At 38.6% G+C, this 12953-nt stretch overlaps 1 protein-coding gene across 1 annotated transcript in view; it reads right to left on the bottom strand.

The window, feature by feature from the left end:
* The window catches only part of RELN (reelin), a 476703-nt gene that overhangs the window by 416910 nt on the left and 46840 nt on the right, over positions 1-12953 (bottom strand). The gene's annotated exons all lie outside the window — the stretch shown is intronic.

The raw sequence follows: 12953 nt of genomic DNA, 5'->3' as shown, positions 1-12953 counted from the left end.
CATATTGTTAGCCCTGCATTTGATAAATTATTAAAGGGATGTGAATGAATGTGGTGTTCAGGTTTTCAGCAATTTTTATCCTTTTGTTCTTTCTTTTTTAAAGAAAAGACTACCTTGTCTATAATACCACAACTTTTTAAAATTTAAGCGAAGATTAGCCTTAAAAGAAAGCATTTAAAGAGACTTACTACCCCTAATCTTCTCAAAGGAGTCCTAAGAATTTTTTCTTTGACACAGGATGTTAATTAAGCTTTTCTAGAATGAGAAAAATACACCTAGGGGCGCCTGGGTGGCACAGCGGTTGAGCGTCTGCCTTCGGCTCAGGGCGTGATCCCGGCGTTGTGGGATCGAGCCCCACGTCAGGCTCCTCCGCTGTGAGCCTGCTTCTTCCTCTCCCACTCCCCCCTGCTTGTGTTCCCTCTCTCGCTGGCTGTCTCTATCTCTGTCGAATAAATAAATAAAATCTTTAAAAAAAAAAAAAAAGAAAATACACCTAGTAGTTCTCATAAACATACATACAGGTAAATACGTTACAATTAAATGCACAGCTGCCTAAAGAAAAAACACATGTATAATTTTTTTCAATATAATCAGGTGTTTAATGACTTTACACAATCAAAAAGGCCTGTAATAGTTTTGTTTTTATTACACTTTCTTGGACTTTTTTTTTTCTTTTTAACATGCAATGCCCCACAATCCCTACAAAATGCAGTTTTGACTAGAGTTAACTAAAGAAAATCTGAACTCATGTAACAAACTGCAGGATGACTCCTAATACTGCCCCAAGTTGTTCAAGACATAAATATATGCTTTGTTTGTGTATCATTACAAATTTTCAAAATATTTTCATATTTGCAACAACTGTGTACTTGTTCAAGAACATGCCCAAGGGTGACATTGCTGGTACTCCTGTGTATGTCATATATTTCTGTTATGTGACAGAGATATGTATTATACATATTCCATATATTATATATCTGTTATGTTTGTAAACTGACTAAATCAACATTATTAATAATTGACAGAAATCCTAATAGACAGTTATATTGACTATAACTGTACAAATATTACAATTTTTTAAAAAGGGTTTTTCTGTAGGCTTCTCATTTGTCATCTCTGTATGTTCATTTAAAAACACTTACTTAATTACAAGCAACTGGGCTAAAATCAAAGAATTCATTTAAATACATACTGAGTGAATTAGACATATGGCATACATATGATTAAACTATAAAATTCTATAATTAACTTATATAGGACAAATAGAAAATTCTCATTTACTTTATGGTCAGACCTTGTGTGTGTGTGTGTGTGTATCTTGCTGAATCATTCATTCACTGAGCAAGTAGGAAGTGCTACTTCTTGATACTGGTGACATAATGTGAACCATCTGCATGTTTACAAAAATAACATTTGAGTAATTATTCCTGTCCCTTTTCAGAAGAATCTTTGTTCCATATTTCAAAATTCAATTCATAAAACCCGAAATTGCTAACACTAAAATTCACGAAAGCTACAACTAAACGCTCTCCCAAAATCTTTAATAAGAATAATCATCAAATAAGAATATAACTTAAATGACATTTACAGTGATAGATGGCATCTGATAGTTACTGGATAAATTATTAAAAAGGAATAAATGCACTGCTAACTTGTATAACATCAGACTGTAATTACATATATTTCTCCTATATGTAAAATGGAAAATGTCACACTTCATATTTCACAACATGACATTTAGTATGATGAGCCTTAAAATCCTTCTTAAAATAACAAAATATCTTGCAGTTTAATATAAATTTGCATTTTCAATACAACCGTAAGACAATTTTTCCAAGGACACAGATAAAGAAAAACTGCAGGTGTGAATATTTATCAGGAAATGTCTTGAGACTTGAAATTCTAGGAAAAAATTAACTGGGTAAAAATTTTTCAAATGAAAGGAGTTTGCAAAGGACTAAACCTGTTTTGCACCTGTGCTATTCCTTATTTTCTGGTATAGGATTTCTAAGTAAATTTTAATCTAGCCTTAGCACATACTTGTTTTTGATTTGTTTTTCCCTTTAAGAAAATTCACCTAAATTCTTAAGGTGAAAACTTGCCATAGAAAACTAGAGTTGGATGAAAGGCAAATTTGCATACAGATACATTTTTATAAACTTGTACATTTTGTTTGCAAGTATTTGTATATGCCTACTGAAGTGCCTACTTAAGATTTCCCAATAGAATTTAAAATGTCAGTTACGGTATTTATTCAACACAGATGGACTTGTACTCTACAGGTGCTAACACTGATCAATAAAATTATTACTTTAAATCAAATAATGAGTATTTGGTAGAACTATTAGCCAAACTAATTTCTCTCGCAGATTATTTTACTTTTTCAATTCGAACTTCCAATCACCTGAGAAGATTATTAAAATTCAGATCCCTAGGTCTCCCCCAACCCCTCCCACTCCCCTGGGGATTCTGATTCTATAGGATTGGGATAAAGATCAGGCATAGCATGTTTAACCGCGTTCATCCTGGGTAAATTTTGTGTAGGTGGTCCTGGGATAGACCAATTACAGTGATACGAAATGCTCCAGATTGATACCTCATGGGAAATAGAATTTCCAATGAAGGCTATCCATGGGACTAAAAATTATAATTGAATTGAGTTGAAACTACATTAGGAATTCCATACAGTACAAAGCCACTTTGCCTTTTATTATACTGCAGCTTCCTCCTAGTGCAAATGATGTTTAACAAGATGAGGATATAATGGGACACCTGTTCTTAGGAGACCTCATGCATGCCAGCAAATTTTCTGTCACTGATGAGGACAGAAACAAATCCAGAATGAGGATGAGCAGCCAAGGTGGCAGTGGATTTGGGGAGCATCCACGAAAGAGCAATGTCAGAGCCTGTGGTGACGTTTTTGGCAAACAAAGACCACTGTACGTTCCGACTGTGCATTAATGATAAAGAAAAGAAGCTAACTAGTTCCTGAGCTTGCAGGTATGCCTTTAAAGAACATTCACCCGAAGTTACAGAAGTTATGAATTCAATATCAAAAAGAAGGGGAAGAGGAGGAGGAAGAGGGGGGAGGAGGACGAGGAGGAGTAGAAGAGTTAAGTTAAATTAGCATAGCGTATCTTGTTGTAGAGAACACTTTCTGGGTGCTCTAGGACATCTCTTTCCTTTCTGATTGCTAGTAAAGATTATTAGAATTTCTAGAATTTGCTAATAAAGCAACGTAAAGTTGAATGAGCTGTGGCCTCTGGAATCTTTATCATCAGAAGTAGTTGTATTACTTTGCTAACTATAGGACAGGAAAGGTGGCTCAGTAACCACATGGGTATATTTCTCATGGCAGGGCTGGAGTGTCTAGGACCTCACTACCTTTCATCTACCTCGAGCTTCCCCTCTTCTCTCAAGTACTTGTGTTCTACATTTTTCATTTGGAGTAAGCCTCTTGGTAGAGAAGGTGAAAATGAGATTTGGATGGTGAGGCTTTTCCACCTGCTCCAACAGCATACTGCTGATTCCCGATATATGCGGTAGTTATGCCCTATAGAGCCACCACGAACATTGAATCAGCAAATACCAGAACCACTGCTCCCGGGGGAAACACAAGGTTAGGTTCCTTCCAACCTCTGGTCACAACAGTTTCATCAACTCATCATTACATCACCTTGTTTTATGTGTGTTTTTGCTTAAAGGCAACCTTATTTTTAATATATATTATTGATTTGTCAACATTTAAAGGTCAGGGGCACTATAGCTCATGCCTGAACAAAGCTTATCTAACACACGTATTTTCTCTATAATGCATGTCACAGCTTTCAACACCCCAGCGCTACCACCTGGGGACAACCATAAAGAGAACAATGATCAAACATAGCATAATGTGTCAACTTGTCTAATCACTAGGTTGTATACCCGAAACTAATATAGCATTGTGTGTCGACGACACTCCAATAAAAAGAATAAAAATAAATAAAATAGCAAAATTATCAATAAAAAGCCCAAAAATGGAATGCAAAAGGTGTGCCACTAAATAGATGGTGAAAAGGACACGTATTTACAGCATGAGGGCTGAAACAAGATGACAGCATTCAACCTCAGCTGGGAAAATGCACATAGGACCACTCAAACTTTTCACCTCTCTGGGAATGTCTGCAAATGACTGCAAAACCAGCACAATTATTGATTTGAGGGGTCGCAAATAAATTTCAATAAGTAGGTGGGGCACAAAGACGGAACCTGTGAAAAATGAGGACTTGTGGTATCATCTGTGCCAAGCCAAAGGCCCCCATTCATTGCTTGCTTCATGCCAAGGGTATTAGTTTTCTAGGGCTGCCATACAAAGTACCATGGACTGGGTGGGTTAAACAACAGAAATTTATTTCCTCATAATTCTGGAGGCTGGAAATACAAGATTGAGTTGTTATTGGGTTTGGTTTCTTCTGAGGCTCTGCTCCTTGGCTGGTAGATGGCTACCTTCTCACTGTGTCCTCTTCTGTGTACAGACATTTCTATGTCCAAATTTCCTCTTCTTGTAATGACATCCATCACACTGGATTAGGGCCCACCCAAAAGATCTCATTTTAAGTTAATTAACTCTTTAAAGGCCTTATGTCCAATTTCAGTCTCGTTCTGACGTACTGGGAGTCAGGTCTTCAACATATTAATTTGGAGGGGTACACACTTCAGCCCCTAACACCATCAATGCCTTTCTAGCACACATAACTTCTCTCCAACTTCAGTTCATTGCTGGCTTGGACTTCCCAAAAGCATTCTTTGTGTTATGCTTCTTGGCTGGGGGTGTCTCTCCTTTTGCCTTTTTTCAATACTTTTTGATATCCAAGCTGATGAGGGCTCTCTTTGCTTTATTCCTCATTATAACGAGTTACAATTTATAATTAGAATTGACTGCTCTGAGACCCCTGTCCCTCTTAGGTCTTACAAAATTCCCTTTGGAGCCTGTGCCCAGAGGATCAGACCCCTTCATACAGTTTCTCTGCATCTTGAACACTTACTATATTAGGAGGCATACCAAGAATTTCCCAGAAATCTATCCAGGCCTCCAAAACCCAACTGTAATCTCCCTTTCTGAGCTTACCCAAGATTCCATGCTCCTGTATACCTTTGTATTTCTAAGAACATGAATACATAGATTGTTTTCCCAGCTTCAGGCCTTTGCTCTCACCATTCTCTCCACCCAGAATTCCTTCTCTCTCTATTTCTCCCTGTTGAAATCCCTCCGTTTCCTCTAGGTCTCCCCTAGATGTTACCTCCTTCAGGCTGCTCACTATAATTCTGATCACCAATTACAGTGTGTGGGGGTATTTTCCCATACCACCAAGCGATTCTCCAATACCACACTAACCAGCTGTTCTGCAATTCAACTCAATTCTGACACCATCCATCTGGAGATAGGATCAGATCCCACAAGTTAAGGGCTCAGTCCCACAAGACTGCTCCCCACTTCAGATGCCTATCACAAGTCCAGGCTGTCACCAGTGCTTCTGACCAAAGCACATATCCAAGCCCTATATATCTGAAGTTCCTACAACCTCTTCTTTGAGTTCAATTGATTTGCTAAAGCGGCTCACAGAGCTCATTCTACTTACTAGAGTACAGGTTTATTACAAAGGATACTAAAGGTACAAATCAATAGTTAGATGGAAGAGATGCACAGGGTGAGGGGGTGTGGAATGCCCAGGCTTTCTAGGCATACCACTTTCCCTGAATCTCCTTGTGTTCACCAGTGGAAACTTAGAACCCCATCCTTTTGGTTTTTAAAGAGGCTTCATTACATAACCATGACTGATTAAATCATTGGCCATTGGTCAATGAACTCTATCTCCAGCCCCATACTTCTCCCCAGAGGTTGGGGGGATGGGACTGAAAGTTCCAAACTTCTAATCTTATGGTTGTGCCAGTGGCAGCCAGCCTCCATCCTTAGGTGTCTTCCAAAAGCCACCTCATTAGGTTAACAAAACACACCTTTATCACTCTCGTAACTTAGGAATTCCAAAGGTTTCAGGAGCTCTGTGCAAGAAAGAGGGATGAAGACCAAGTATGTATTTCATAACGTACACTGTATCACAGTCCCTGCCCATTCGAGCCTTCATTCTCCCTCCCAAGAGCTACAATCCCTCTCAACTATATGAAGCTTACTACCTCCTACCTTAAAGTATTTATGTGTGTCCATGTGACATCCCCTGGTAGGTTATAAGCTTCTTGGAACTACTGGTAATGCCTTATTCATCATATCCCCACACCACTGAGCACAGTACCTAACAGATTAATACCAAGTGTTTTGTTGTTGTTGTTTTTATTACCAAGTGTTTTTTAAGTGGATGTACTCTGCTTCTAGTAGAATTTGAATTAGAATTAGATGAACACAGTTAAAGTCCCTCATGACTACTCTACCTTGTTTTTCTGCCAGCTATGAGAAAATCATCTTCCATGTCTGCCATCTGGCTGGCTGGTTCGTTGTTGATTCTCACAGGATAGCATACTTCTGCCTCTTTTCTGATCCAAAAGTTCTTCTATTCAACACTACTGTCCTCTCTCTCACACACGCTCTCAGAAGTGGACCTTGAGGCAGGGCTGGGGGAACATCAGCCCAAGTGAAAGAAGTGACAGAGGGATGGGAGGACAGCCAACAGAAAGTACGATATGAAATAGGCTATCCTCGTGGGCAACTGAAACTTAATCCTGCAGGAAAACTTGAGGAAATAGTGTAAAACACTTGCCTCAAAATTATCCCCCTTGAGGATGAAGGGAGCTGGGGTATTTATACACTGATTCCCATCATGCACTGGTGAGAGATGCTACTGGAGGCGTTTCCTCTTGCCTGGAGTGCACAGTCCTCTGGCTCAGAGATGCAGATATTGTGGTTAGAAGCATGCTGGAGTACAATGAAATGGGAAGGCTCAAGGTTACGGGCACTGGTGTGCAGCTAGCTGTGTAACAACCACCTCTCTGGAGCACAAGGCCCTGGTATTTGACAATACTACGAACTCCCACCATCAGTGATTTCAAGGCCCCAGCTGCCAGTTCACTGAACACTGAACTGGGAAGAGAGCCACAGCAGACGTTATTATGCCACCACAGGATATTTTTCCCACAGAGATACAAGAAACAAGTAATAGTAAGATGTAGTATACCAGTTAGCAAGTGATGAGCTTTGACTATGCATTACTCTTGTCTTAATATAATTAACTTATTGGTAACTTTACATAATTTAATTTTTAATAATCACCATGTTTAACAACTGACTCACAAAATTCCTGAAAATTTAACAAATGGCATTTGTGAGTTGACTGGATATGGAGATGGGAGGCACTGAAGTATCAGTTTCAGTGTCTGTTCTTTTTGAACAAAATATACCCTTTTCACGCTATATTCTAACCAGGTATTTTATTCTGCCCATGAGGCAATGAGCAGAATTGTTTAAAAGTCTGGGAACTAGCTGGAGATGGGTCCTTCAGCTAGGAGAAGAGGGTGTACCTGAGCTCAGCTTCCCATAGAATTGCAGGAGCTTCCTTCTCCACTGAGGGCCACAATACTCCATGGGCCCAAGGGTTCCAGAGGCTGGGCAGGTGACTTTCCAGACAAGTCTGATTTCTGACTGCCTGGCCTGCAGCAGACTGATTATTCCTCCACTTACAAGACTGCTTTTTTTTCACTTACCCTATTAAAAGGGAGAAAGAACCACTGGGGAAAGGAGGGCCCTCCACGGAAACACAAACCTACAGCCAGGGTTCCACAGCACCTGGGCCCCTGCCCACTTCTCCTTGGCATGATGAGAGACAGCATAAGTTTCCTATTTGTAGCTGCGCATCTTTTAAGTTTTACCGACAATGCCTACGTATTAATCCACACCACAACATGGTGGAACTTGTCCCAAACTCTTTCAGGACAGTTGGCGACCCATCTTGCAGGGTAACTCCAAAGCCCAATAATAGCTAGGAAATAAATTATTGTCTTGTATTAAAATTTTATTTTCACTCTGTGTGTCTTTTCCTCTGTGGTTCTTTCTATTTCACACCTGGTATCCTCTATAAAATCTCTCTTTTGGTTTTTTGTTTTGTTTTTCAGATTTATGTAGGCATTTGTTTCCCACTTTCTCTTATTTAGTGAGAATCACATCCCTGTTAGACACATTATTTCTTGTCTTCATGAGATATAGTTTTTCCTTTGCCAAGAGCCCATTATTCTCATAACTTAAGCCAGAGGCAGAAACCCAAATCCTGTTTTTCAATACTTATCTATGTAGCCAGATGATCATATCCTATATTCTCCTTTCACTTCCAAATACAGCTTCCAAAACACTCCAGCTTCCCAGCCTCAGAACCACAACTTCCAAAGGGAGACACGGAAGGTCCATGTAATCGCTGTGTCCGTCAAGCACCTGGAACTAGAATATACTGTGCCCACACATGGACGGACATCAGCATCTCCTCTGTTGCTAGGCAACCACGCTGACCAGCAGCACAGGTGTGCTCCTGTTATTCCACCTGGTGGGGGCGGCAGCTCTGATGCACTGGCTCTGGGATCAGAATGGCTGGCAACAGCAGGAGAGGATACGTCACTAACTTGGGACTCCCATTAATCTATAGACATAAAGTAATCTCAGGATGGCAATGATAAGACTGTTTGCTTCCTCTGCTCCCACACAGAATCACAATCTTTGAGGAAGCAACTATACTGGGAGAGATCTCAAACAGAATAGCATTTTAACCTATATACTTACCTAACCCTTGAACATATAACAACTATCGGCTGAAGCGCAGAGCTACACACATCTCCAATCACAGTGTTTACACAAGAGAAAAGCCATCAGCATGACTTGCTTATTTCTACAGCACAAAAGAGTGATTGGTACATGTTTGGTTATAAGTGAATAAAATTTCTCTGCATCCTAAGTATTTATGCTAAAGGTCATTCCAGTGTTCCTAATTCCTGGGTTTTTAGTTATTATCCTTAGCCTTGAATCTGCTTTTGGAAGCAGATGACATGTACATAAAAAATTAATATATGAAAATGTCTGGTATAAGTGGGCACTGAATAGATAATTAATCAATTAATTGAAAGTCAGAAAACTTGGTCTCTAACCCCTGCTCATGCTAACTTTACTAGGAAGATCAAGATACATTCCTAAAATAAGAAGATTAGAGAGACTGCAAATTGGACACCTACAAGCCAACTATGGCTGTGGATATGTTTCATTAAGACAGCACAGTGTTTGAATAAACTTGAACTGGATACTTTTAGGTGGGGCCAGGCTCTCTAGTTTCCATAGTCATCATCACTTCCAACTCTACTGTTGCACTCGAGATAACTTCACATAGATTCTGCTGGCCCCGCAAGGCATTTGGGTTTGAGAATCTAAATAATATATAATTTCTAAGGTCCCTTCCAACTGTAAAAATCATCATGCCCGTATTATATATGAAGTAGATACTTATGAAATAATAGGAGAAAACTGGATTTGGTTGGTATCAAAATGTAGAGCAAAGAATAAACAACAGGTAAGGGGCACATAGGTGCCTCAGTCGGTTGAGTGTCAGGCTCTTGGTTTCGACTCAAGTAATGATCTCAGGGTCCTGGGACTGAGCTCATAGTTGGGCTCCACGCTTGGCATGGACTCTGCTTGGGAATTCTCTCTCTCCCTCTGCCCCTCCCCCTGCTCATGCTCTCTCTCTCTCAAAATGAATAAACATAGTCTTTTTTTTTTTAAAAAGAATAAACAACAGGTAAAGCTCAAATTTAACATCAAGATATTCGGAGGTGCAGAGAATATTGCAATAAATTGCAAATTTATTTCCGAAAGAGAAAAGAATAGCTTAATGCTTATAACATCTGGAGATCAGAATTTTAACATAGGGATTAAAACACACATGTAAAAATGGCCTCGTCCTAATAGGCTCAGAACTGCAGGTTATTTGCCCACATTACATAAAACACAGTACAATCTGCCAGTCCTGGCAGCCCCTACTCAGTAACCAGGCTCAGAGCAGAACCAGACGTGAATGGAAATACATTTGGCAACGAGAAACAGACCTCCCACCTCATCCCCATTGACCCCCCACTTTTATGAATGAATTCTATCTGCTTTTATTAAAATTCCACCATCTTCATGCAAAAGCTACTTTAAAAAACACCAGTTCCTGAAATTTTTAAGGATTCCTGTATTTTATATCTCCCCAATATGGTCACAAAGAATCAAATATATCTTTAAAGACTGAAAAACAACCTATTCATAACATCTCCATATATGGAGCAGCCAACTATAAAGCCTTTGATACGTAGCATTTTAATCCCAATTTTATTTACAATCCTTAAATCAGGAGCGAACACAGATTTTTCTCTGAAACAGTTGTTTTCTCTAAAACAGATTTTTCTCTAAAACAGCATGCTCTGAAAAAGTGATTGTAAAGGGAAAACTTACTTTGTCACTTTCCCTAAATTTTAATGAGCTTAAAAAAATACTCTAAGTTTTACTGTCTTTTACATTGCAGAGAGATTTTTAAAGAACAGGTAAGGTGTAATTTTATATATTTTAATTTCTATATACAAGAAATAGAAAAATAAAGTAACTGCCCAATAAACATATGAAAGCATATCACTAATAATCATGGAAAACCCAAAGAGTGGTCAGATATCAATTTCTAGCTATCAAAAAGGTAAAGTTACACAGACACACACACACACACACACACAGAGAGAGAGAGAGAGAGAAACGAATACAGCCACTCATAAATTCTGGTGGATTGGTATAGTCATTCTTTGGGGTAATTTGCCAATATGTATCCAGAGCTTTAAGATATTCATGCACTTTGATCTAGTAATTACACTTCTAAAAATGTATCCTAAAAAACGAATCAAAAATGCAGCCAGAGATTTATGTTCAATACTACAATCTACAACAATACTATAATAATGAAAAGCTGAAACAGCCTGAATGTCTAAGACTGAAAGAACAGTTACATAAATTATTGTTCCCCCACTTGAAGATCTATCATGCAGCCATTAAAAAGCTTGCTTCTTGAGGAATATGTAGTAATGTGGGCAATATGTGGCAATAGGATGTTAAGTGGGAAAAGCAGATGGCAAAGTCCAGGTAACGCTAGGATCCAGTTCTGTGTAAGAGTATTTATAAAGACTCTCTGCTTGTTGATCTGGGTGAAGGTTCACAGGTCAGGTATGTTCAGTTTGTGAAAATCCAATAAGCTATACATCTGTGTTATTCATATCTTTCTGCATGCATGATATACAGCAATAAAAGATTTGTTGAAGGTCGATTTATTATGTTTTAAACAAATGCCCAGTCAAAAAAGGGAAGCTTTTTTAATATCTAGTAAGTGCCTTGGTAATTTGTTAGAGTTGGAGGAAGGCCTATCTAGAAACAAAAAGGAATACCTATAAAGCAAAAGGGAGCTACAGGAATTAAATGAGATAATTTACATTAAGTTTTCAGAGTCCGGCCTTGCACAGATGTTGTATGTTCAAAACTGTTAGATTCATTATAAATCCTTTAAACCTATCATAGAACAGGACTTGAATTCTTACTGAGAAGGAAGGTATTTATTGAAAACCATCACTAAAAACACAATTTGGAGAGGATACTGTGCTACTGAGTCAACTCCCGCCCCACCACTATCGTGGCTTACCAGCAGTGGCTCTCACTGCCACGTTCACCTCCTGATGTGACCTTCCCACCTCTCCTTCCTCACTGCACCTCACAAAGTTCTAGGGCTAGCCTGAGGCATCATCTCTCATCTGACCCCCGATAAGATAGCCAAATCTTAAAGCTTAAGGATAACCAAATTGTTTTAATTTGTCTCCAGATGCAATGAAATCACGTACTTTGGTGGTAAGTGGCTGGGTGATAGCTGGTGGATCAGAGATCTCTAAAGCCAAAAATTTCCATAGCTGACTTTATTAATGAAGTAATCTTACAGGATATCAGCTGTCGGTAACATTTCCTTCCTTCATTAAGATTTTTTTTTACAGTATGTAACTTTTGATGGGACACTCGGGTTCATTCCTAGCCTAGAAACTACATTGCTAAATTAATAATAACCTCTTTTTCCAAAGGTCAAGTACGACGGAGGTTGGTTTTACTCAATACACATTTAAAGCACAAATCTTCCTCTCTGGATGATATCACTCCCTTGGTCACCTCTCCCTTCCTTTCTACTCCCATATCATCAGGTCAAACTATCCCCTTGGAAGAGAGGAGACTTCCATAACTGCACCGTGGGAGAGTTTTCATACAGCTGAAAAAGAGAAAGACGCGCTGAAATTTCTACTACATTTACTCGGACCATAAATCCCAGACCTCCTGTGTTTCCTCTAAATGGTGGCTCAAACATTTTTAGACAAATTGGAACTTATTAAGATAAATACACATTGTCGAGATTGTCCAAAGGGCATGGAAGAATTCAAGCTGTTTCTTCCCTTTTAAAGGAGACTGGCTTGTTCCTCCTTTAGTCAAATTCATAAGTAAAACCTCCATCTAGAGCTAACTGATTTCTTCTCCTGCCTGGATTACCTTTCTATTTTGTCTTTATTTCATCTTATTGGTTACTTTTAGTTTCTATCTCCAGCCATACCTAAACAGAAGAAAATTATTTTTCACTTATTAAAACTAAATTAAATTTTTCTAATTATAAATGTAATGCCTACTCATTCCTAAATTTTGAAAAAAAATTTAATGTTTAAAAAAATAATAAAATCACTTGAAATACCATCATCCAGAAATCACTACTATCAATATTTTGTTCCATGCATATACTTAAAATTATAACATGTAACCAAAGGACATTTGTCCATTACTTCTCTGATCATCAAAGAGTTCATAACTTAAAGGTAAAAAGGTACTACAATTGAAGCTATGAGTCCACTGGTAACGCCACCAGATTGTGTCAAAGATCCATAGAACACTAGGT

The sequence above is a fragment of the Ursus arctos genome, unplaced genomic scaffold (genome assembly GCF_023065955.2).
Source record: "Ursus arctos isolate Adak ecotype North America unplaced genomic scaffold, UrsArc2.0 scaffold_3, whole genome shotgun sequence".
NCBI lineage: Eukaryota > Metazoa > Chordata > Mammalia > Carnivora > Ursidae > Ursus > Ursus arctos.
This window is presented reverse-complemented; position numbering and strand designations above follow the sequence as displayed.